Source organism: Triticum dicoccoides, chromosome 7B, assembly GCF_002162155.2.
Source record: "Triticum dicoccoides isolate Atlit2015 ecotype Zavitan chromosome 7B, WEW_v2.0, whole genome shotgun sequence".
Classification (NCBI taxonomy): domain Eukaryota; kingdom Viridiplantae; phylum Streptophyta; class Magnoliopsida; order Poales; family Poaceae; genus Triticum; species Triticum dicoccoides.
In genome coordinates, this window is record NC_041393.1 from 238,108,131 (window position 1) to 238,118,360 (window position 10,230).

A 10,230-nucleotide genomic window follows, 5' to 3' on the forward strand; every position below is an offset into this window, starting at 1 on the left:
TTTTATAGCGCACTTGCATCACACACGTTAAGCTAGTACCTGCGCCATTTGCTCACGCTTGCGCAGTCGTGGTGATTTTACAGCAAAAAATAACCAATAAAAACATAGTCTACAAATTAGCAAAACAAGGACCCCAAGGTTTATAAAATTGCCATGATAGGTCACTATAAATATCTCTATAATGACCATGTCATGGCAATTATATTAAGCTTGAGATATGCAACTTCCCACCGGGTCACCCATCCTTGGACTACTCCAGCCCGAGCACGCTTAACTTCTGTGTTCTTCGACTAGGCTAGCGGATGCGAAGTTGCCCCTTGCTGATAGGAATTGCCTCCTTGCCATTAAGGCGTTTCACGCTGGTCACCCTATGGGACCTACTCCCTCCTATCACACACTTTTGTGCTTTTAGAAATTATGTGTGATATTTACATGGCCGGTGTGTCGCCGCCCAGCCTTCAATGAGCACTGACCTGGCAGCAGGAAACCGATGGGAGAAGAGGCGGGAAACTGATGAGAGGAGTGGCGGGGAACGGTAGCCTGTTATAAAACGTAGAAGAGAAGGAAGCGTGAGCTAGCACGACGCATGCGCACAGTGCTTACCCATGTACTGCATGTGTTGTCGAAAGGGCTAATGGTTGTCGTTCGATCTGGGAGCATCCAATGGTGCATACGTACGATCCGTGGGGTTTGGGTTCTGGCCAATCAGAACGCACGACTCAGATCGCGCGCGCAGTAGGGGGGAGGGAGGCATCGGCCACGGTGTGGTAGGCACACAACTTTCATGAGTGAACCATGTGCTATTAGAAAACATTTCGTGAGAAGAATCTCTGTTTTTAAATCCCAGTGTCGGTGTCAAAACCGGTGGATCTCGGGTAGGGGGTCCCGAACTGTACGTCTAAGGCTAATGGTAACAAGAGGCAGGGGACACGATGTTTTACCCAGGTTCGGGCCCTCTCTATGGAGGTAATACCCTACTTCCTGCTTGATTGATCTTGATGATATGAGTATTACAAGAGTTGATCTACCACGAGATCGTAGAGGCTAAACCCTAGAAGCTAGCCTATGATTCTGATTGTTGTTCTACGGACTAAACCCTCCGGTTTATATAGACACCGGAGGAGGCTAGGGTTACACAGAGTCGGTTACAAAGAAGGAGATCTAACATTCAGATCGCCAAGCTTGTCTTCCACGCAAAGGAGAGTCCCATCCGGACACAGGAGGAAGTCTTGAGTCTTGTATCTTCACTGTCCAACAGTCCGGCCAAAGTATATAGTCCGGCTGTCCGAATACTCCCTAATCCAGGACTCCCTCAGTAGCCCCTGAACCAGGCTTCAATGACGATGAGTCCGGCGCGTAGATTGTCTTCCGCATTGCAAGGTGGGTTCCACCTCCGAATACTCCAAAGTAAACCTCGAACACTTAAATCGTGTCCGGCTCTACAAGGCAATTTTCACATACCACCGTAGAGAGAACGATATTCCACAAATATAATCTGCTAGCAACTTTAGATAACGTGACATCACACCATGGTCGAGTCATTATTCGAATCGTCTTCCCACAACCAGCCACCGCACATATTGCGAGGCAGTTTCCTCGGCACGTCTTATCGAAGCAGATATCATGTCCCCCTTATCACGGGACCTCCACCAATACGGGTGCGGGTAGCCCAACCATACCGCCAATCATGGTGAGTGCGGAACGAGCAGGTTCCACCAGGTAGGTAGGGAGGCGCAAAAGTTTTTGTGGCCTCTATAAAGAGATAAGGTCTCTTCTTCTTTACCCATGCCGTTCCATTTCGCTCGTCCATTCCTCTTCGCTTGAGCCCTAGCACCCAAGCGCTCGTCTTCTCCACCAAAAGGAGGTTCTCCAAAGATGTCCGGATCCAGAGCAGGAGGCAAATGGATGGCCTCTACCGTCCAGGAGAAGGATATTTAAAAGCTTCGACAGGACGGGTACCTGGCCAAGAAAATCGGCCACTGTCTTTCGACGGCGGGACAGATTGTCCCTAATCCGGAGCCTCACGAGAGGGTCGTGTTTCTTCATCATTTTTTCCGCGGGCTCGGGTTTCCCCTTCACCCATTTGTTCGCGGCATCATGTATTATTACGGGATTGATTTTCATGATCTGTCCCCTAATTCTTTCCTTAACATTTCGATGTTTATCGTCGTGCGCGAGGCCTTTCTCCGTATTTCGCCCCACTTCGGCTTATGGCTAAAGATCTTCAATGTGAAGCCCAAGGGGGTGAACAGCAAGCACGCTGAGTGCGGCGGAGCCATGGTGAGCAAAATGCCCAAGGTCACATGGCCGACAGGCACCTTCAATGATTCCGTCAATGAGTGGCAGCAGCAGTGTGGTTCTATATCACTGAGCCGCGTGGTAAAAAGTGGGCCATTGCTCCTGAATTCAGATCCGGAGCCCCCCTGCGGCTCACGTCCTAGCCCAAGAAGGGCCTGAACTGGTCCTCATCTGATGAGCTGTCGGTGCTCCAAACACGCGTCAAGGGCGTGGTAGACAAGGATGTCAAACTCGTCAATGTAGTCCAGGTGATGTTAGTTCGCCTGGTTCTCCCTTGCCAGCACCGGGCCTGTAATATGTGGGAATACGACCCGGCCGAGCACCAGACCCTGCGGGAGCTCTACAGCTCCTCACACAAGGATATCTGGAAGGTGCTCTTAAAGTCCGGCAAACCGTGGTCGGGCTCCGCCGAGGACCGCGGGTATCAACTGTCCTGCTCCGCAAGTCTGGTAAGTTATCGCTATTTTCTGTCTATCCATGTTTAGCTGGCATATCCCGAGGGAGACGCTTTATCATGCTTTCCGCAATTATCCCATGAATGGACGAGGAAGGTGGGGCAGATACATTGTCCGGCCCCGCTGCCGGAGGAACCGGCAGGACCTCTTCTAACGAAGATGCTGGTCCCAGCGCCTTACAAGGCGCCGAAGAAAGAGGCCTTCAAGGAGGCCAAGGAGACCTGGAGCGGCCTCCGTCGCCGTGGTGCTTCGGACACAAAATCCGAAGACTCCAACGCCCATCCTTCCTCTGAAGATGAAGAGGAGGAGGAAGAAGACGAATCCTCCATAGGGGGAGGGAAGAAAAGGACGACCTCCTCATCCTTGGAGGCCGAATCACCGAAGAGGGAAAAAATCCCCTTCCAGAGGCGTCCACCACGGCTACCAATAGCAGCCCAGAGTGGGATCCCAGGGTCCAGCCACTGGTAAAATTGTGAGTACACGAAATCCGAACACGCCTGAGCGCCCAGGATTACTAAGGTGCAGTATTTTAACTTGCGCCATACTTTGTGCAGCCCAGCAAGGTCTCGCGCCGAACAGTCCTCATCGGAGGATTCGCTGAGCTCAGACGCCCTGGAGAGCGAGACGCCTCTAGAGGCCCCTTCCCCGAAACCTGGGCGTGACAGCGAGGTGTCGTCTCAGCAGGACCCAGACTAGGGAGGGAACACCTCTGGGGCCGGATACACGGGAGCAACGGTTCCCATGAACGTCAACGGCGGGGGCGTTTTTAGATTCGGCCCGCAGCCGGACACGGTCCTGGAGACCTTTGAAGCTCCAGGATCATGCAGGCAGCCCCCTTGACGGAAGGAGGCAAACCCACTCCATTGGTAACCTCTGTCAAAGCAGAGTTGCAGGGCAGCCTATCGACAACGCTAAAGAATGTGTCCATCATCGATGAACATCGCACCCTTATGGGTGCGGTGATTGAAAAGATTCAATCCGCTGAGAGCGGACTGAATGAATCCTGTATTAGCCTTATAAAAGGCTTTGTGGTATGTTTTTAGAAACCTTTGAAGATTGTCATAGTATGAACGGTAGCCCCTGATGCACTGTCCGGTGAGAGAGAGAGAACCGGACAGGGGATCAAATTTCCGCTTCGCAGGAGACTCAGTTAATGACATATATCTGTTTGTTTGAAAACAGATGTCTGTAGCGACGACCGCCTCTCATACTGCGGAAGTGTCCGGACTAAAGCAGAGTCTGGAGCGGGCCGAAGAAGAACTTGGCCGAGTGAGGAAGCAGTTGGAGGACAAGCAAGGTATGTCGAAACCTTTGATAAATTAAGCACAAATGAGTAGTTGTGCCTGATGAAATCATTTGTATTGTGTGCTCTAGGAGCAAATGCCGAAATTGAGGCGCTGAAGAAGGCTGTGGCCGAAGCCGACAAGAAGGCCGCCACGGAGCAGGCTCTTCGCGACAAGCATGAGGCCAGGGTCATTGAAGCTGAACGACAGCTCCAGGAGGCCATGAAGAGAAGCGAGACTTTGGAGCAAAGTCTAGCAGGGAAAGAATCCGAACTTGCCCAAGCTCTCCAAGCCGCAAATGATGTTCAGGAGGAAGCCCGAGGTGCTCTGAAGGACATTCAAGAGGCGAGGAGGATTGCGTCTGGTAAGGCTTTTTTACTCAAAGCAATTTTTATATAGTAACAGGAGAAATTCAAAGTGACAAATTGAATTCTTGTTTCTCTAGGGGCGTTTGCGGACCTGCCACACAACATATCTGATGCTACTCAGTTCTACCGGGCTGAGGATAAGAAGTTTGTGGAAAAGCATTTATGGTCGCAGTATTTGGTGCCGAATTATCCGGTGCCCTTTGTCGATCAGCTGAAGCAGCTGATCGAACTGCACGAGGCGGCCGAACTAGCCATGAAGGACTTAGTTGTCCGGCTGTGGCCCGCTGAGCCAATTCCAAGTAGTTACTTCAGACTCGTGAAGTGGATTGTTGGTGCTTGCCCTCAGCTCGAAGTCATTAAGCGGTTGGTCTATATAGAAGGTGCACACATGACATTTTCCCGTGTGAAGGTGCACTGGGGGAAGCTTCATGCTGAAAAGCTGATGACTGAGGGACCACCGAAGGGCAAGGAGCACCACAAGCCCGAATTATATTATGATGGTGTCCTGAAAGGAGCCCGTGATACGTCTCCAATGTATTTATAATTTATGAAGCATTCATGCTATTTTATTATCTGTTTTGAATGATTACGGGCTTTATTATACACTTTTATATTACTTTTGGGACTAACCTATTAACCGGAGGCCCAGCCCATATTGATGTTTTATTGCCTGTTTCAGTATTTCGAAGAAAAGGAATATCAAACGGAGTCCAAACGGAATGAAACCTTCGGCAATGTGATTTTTGGAAAGATTACGATCGAGGAGACTTGGAGTGCAAGCTGGGAGGTCATCAAGGAGGCCACGAGATAGGGGGCGCGCCCACCCCTCGGGCGCGCCCTACCCTCTCGTGGGCCCCTCGAGGCTCCCCCGACCGACTTCTTTTGCCTATATAAGCCTACGTACCCTGAAACATCGAATATCAAGATAGATCGGGAGTTCTGCCGCCGCAAGCCTCTGTAGACACCAAAAACCTCTCGGGAGCCCATTCCGGCACCCTGCCGGAGGGGGAACCCATCACCGGTGGCCATCTTCATCATCCAAGTGCTATCCATGACGAGGAGGGAGTAGTTCACCCTCGGGGCTGAGGGTATGTACCAGTAGCTATGTGTTTGATCTCTCTCTCTCTCGTGTTCTCTCTATGGCACAATCTTGATGTATTGCGAGCTTTGCTATTATAGTTGGATCTTATGATGTTTCTCCCCCTCTACTCTCTTGTGATGAACTGAGTTTTCCTCTTGAAGTTATCTTATCGGGTTGAGTCTTTAAGGATTTGAGAACACTTGATGTATGTCTTGCCGTGTTTATCTGTGGTGACAATGGGATATCACGTGCCACTTGATGTATGTTTTGGTGATCAACTTGCGGGTTCCGCCCATGAACCTATGCATAGGGGTTGGCACACATTTTCGTCTTGACTCTTCGGTAGAAACTTCGGGGCACTCTTTGAAGTACTTTTGTGTTGGTTGAATAGATGAATCTGAGATTGTGTGATGCACATCGTATAATCATGCCCACAGATACTTGAGGTGATAATGGAGTATCTAGGTGACATTAGGGTTTTGGTTGATTTGTGTCTTAAGGTGTTATTCTAGTATGAACTCTATGATGGATTGAGCGGAAAGAATAGCTTCATTTGATTTTACTACGAACTCTTGAATAGATAGAACAGAAAGGATAACTTTGAGGTGGTTTCGTACCCTACCATAATCTCTTCGTTTGTTCCCCACTATTAGTGGCTTTGGAGTGACTCTTTGTTGCATGTTGAGGGATTGTTATATGATCTATCTGTGTTATTATTGTTGAGAGAACTTGCACTAGTGAAAGTATGAACCCTATGCCTTGTTTCCTATCATTGTAATACCATTTACGCTCACTTTTATCATTAGTTACCTTGTTGTTTTTATATTTTTAGATTACAAAAACCTATATCTACCATCCATATTGCACTTGTATTACCATCTCTTCGCCGAACTAGTGCACCTATACAATTTACCATTGTATTGGGTGTGTTGGGGACACAAGAGACTCTTTGTTATTTGGTTGCAGAGTTGTTTGAGAGAGACAATCTTCATCCTACGCCTCCCATGGATTGATAAACCTTAGGTCATCCACTTGAGGGAAATTTGCTACTGTCCTACAAACTTGTGCACTTGCAGGCCCAACAACGTCTACAAGAAGAAGGTTGTGTAGTAGACATCAAACTCTTTTCTGGCGCCGTTGCCGGGGAGGTGAGTGCTTGAAGGTATATCTTTAGATCTTGCAATCGAATCTTTTTGTTTCTTGTTTTATCACTAGTTTAGTTTATAAAAGAAAACTACAAAAAAATGGAGTTTAGCTTGTCTCATATGCTTCATCTTTTTAATATCTTTCGTGAGTATGATGAAAAGGAAAATTGTGCTCAAGTGCTAGAAGAAGAAGTCTATAAAATGTTTGGTACTAAATCTTTGTATGATGAGCATGATTGCAATGTTGTTAGTATGAATTCCTTGAATATCCATGATGCTAATGATATGCAAAGCCACAAGCTTGGGGAAGCTATGTTTGATGAAGATGATATTTTTTGTCCCCCAAGTTTTGATGAGCAATTTTTTTATGATGAAAGCATGCCTCCTATTTATGATGATTATATTGATGAAAGTGGGTTTGGAAGAGTGTCTACTTTAGGAAGTAGTGATTCCACTATTTTGGAGGATGTTGAATCTTATTGTGATGAACATGAAAGTGGATTTGGAAGAGTGTCAACTTTATTTAGTGATGATTTCACTATTTCGGAAGAGGTTCCAATTGATTATGAGAACAAAGTTGCTATCTTTGATGATTATTGTGATGAATTTTATGCTATTAAGAATAATGATAACCATGAAACTTGTCATCATGATTTTAGTTTTCAATTGGATTATGCTTCACATGATAGTTATTTTGTTGAGTTTGCTCCCACTACTATTCGTAAGAAGGATTTTTCTTATGTGGAGAGTAGTAAATTTTCTATGCTTGTAGATCATGAAAAAAATGCTTTAGGTGCTGGTTATATTATTGAATTAATTCATGATGCTACTAAACATTATTATGAGGGAGGAATATATGCTTGCAGGAGTTGCAATAATGTCAAGTTTCCTCTCTATGTGCTTAAAATCTTGAAGCTATGCTTGTTTTACCTTCATATGCTAATTGATTATTGTTCCCATAAGTTGTTTGCTCACAAAATCCCTATGCATAGGAAGTGGGTTAGACTTAAATGTGCTAGTCATATGCTTCATGATGCTCCCGTTATGTTTCAATTCTTATCTTTTATGTGAGCATCATTGCCATCATCATGCCTAGCTAGAAAGGCATTAAAGAAAAGCGCTTGTTGGGAGAGAACCCAATATTTACCCTTACTGTTTTTGTGTGTCCACATGATTATGCTACTGTAGTAATCATGTTTTATAGCTTTTGTTTCAATAAAGTGCCAAGTAAGACCTTTAGGATAGCTTACGGTGATAGTTGTGTTGATCCTGCTGAAAATCAGAAACTTTTGCACCCAGTAAATTAGTTTTGTTAATTCACAGAAACATGATCTTGATATGATTCGTTCTGCTCTGGATTGGTACACGAATTTCTTAGGACTTCCTAATTTGATAGGATTTTTGGAGTTCTAGAAGTATATGTTTGATACATATTACTACAGACTGTTCTGTTTTTGACAGATTCTGTTTTCTATGTGTTGTTTGCTTAGTTTAATGAATCTATGAGTAGTATCGGAGGGTATGAGCCATAGATAAGTTGGAATACAGTAGATATTACACCAATATTAATTTAGAATGAGTTCATTACAGTACCTAAGTGGTGGTTTTATTTTCTTATACTAACGGAGTTTACGAGTTTTCTGTTGAGCTTTGTGTTGTGAAGTTTTCAAGTTTTGGATAAAGATTCGATGGACTATGGAATAAGGAGTGGCAAGAGCCTAATCTTGGGGATTCCCAAGGCACCCCAAGGTAATATTCAAGGATAACCAAGATCCTAAGCTTGGGGATGCCCCGGAAGGCATCCCCTCTTTCGTCTTCGTTCATTGGTAACTTTACTTGGAGCTATATTTTTATTCACCGCATGATATGTGTTTTGCTTGGATCGTCATTTTATTTTGTTAGTATTTGCTTGCTGTTATTTAGAATAATGTTTTGCATCTTTATTTTCAATAAAAATGTCAAGGATAACCTTTGCCATGCTTATTTTGCTAGTATACATGTTGCTGTTTAGAAACAGAAAGTTTACCGCTGTTGCAAAAATTCCCTAGAAAAGTCAGAGAATGGTATAATGTTGAAACTTTTTGCATATTGAGCTCTGATAAATCTTCTACAGCGTAGTACTTTTCTCATAATTTTTGGATTTAGGGAAGTATTGATACTCTTGCATTCTTTACAGACTGTACTGTTTTGGCAGATTGCTGTTATGTTTGCATTTTTTGCATATGTTTGCTTGTTTAATGATTCTATTTGAGGATAGGAGTATTAAATATGCAGAGGTATTTAGTATGCAATGTTGAATAATTATTTTAGTGATTTATTACAGTAGAAAATGATAAGGTTTTGCATTGGTTTATACTAACCTATCTCACGAGTTCTTGTTGAGTTTGGTGTGAATGAAGCTTTTGATAAAAAGAGAAACCATGATATGAGAGGAATTAAGGAGACACAAAAGTTCAAGCTTGGGGATGCCCAAGGCACCCCAAGATAATATTTCAAGAAGTCTCAAGCATATAAGCTTGGGGATGCCCCGTTAGGCATCCCACCTTTCTTCTTCAACAACTACCGGTTAGTATCGGTTGAGCCTAAGTTTTTGCTTCTTCACTTGAGTTGTGATATCCTTGAAATGTCATTTTATTTTGTTTTGCTTGTTGTTTGAATACAATACCAAGATGTGAAATTCTTTAATGAGAGAGAGTCTTCACATAGTTACATAATTTAGCTACTCATTGATCTTCACTTATATCTTGTTGGAGTAGTTTGTCATTTACTCATGTGCTTCACTTATATCCTATGAGTAAATTGTTGAATGAGTTGATTGTCATCAATCTGAAATTATATATGTCTCATTTTCTTATCCCTTGGGGAGTAATGACTTCACATCTAAGAAGTAGAGGTTGTAAATTTATTGAAGGTTAGCAAGCATTGTATTGGTCATTTGAACAATTCATGAAAGAATATTGAAGGAAGAGAGATTCCGTATATAAATACACTATCCTAGACATCTTTTATAATTGGGAGCACTCATTAAGTATGACATGCTAAAGAGTTGATGTTGGACAAGGAAGACAACGTAATGGGTTATGTTTTCTCACATCTCAGTTAAAGTATATTGTCATGGATCATTCAAACATGTTGAGCTTGCCTTTCCCCCTCATGCTAGCCAAATTCCTTGCACCAAGTAGAGATACAACTTGTGCTTCCAAATATCCTTAAACCCAGTTTTGCCGTAAGAGTCCACCATACCTACCTATGGATTGAGTAAGATCCTTCAAGTAAGTTGTCATCGGTGCAAGCTATAAAAATTGCTCTCTAAATATGTATGATCTTTTGGTGTGAAGAAAATAGCTTTATACGATCTTGTTATGGAAGCAATAAAAGCAATAGACTGCATAATAAAGGTCCATATACAAGTGGCAATATAAAGTGACATTCATGCACATTAAGATTTTGTGCATCCAACCCTAAAAGCGCATGACAACCTCTGCTTCCCTCTGCGAAGGGCCTATCTTTTACTTTATGTCTTTTACTTTTATGCAAGAGTCAAGGTGATCTTCACCTTTCCCTTTTTCATTTTATCCTTTGGCAAGCACCTCATGTTAT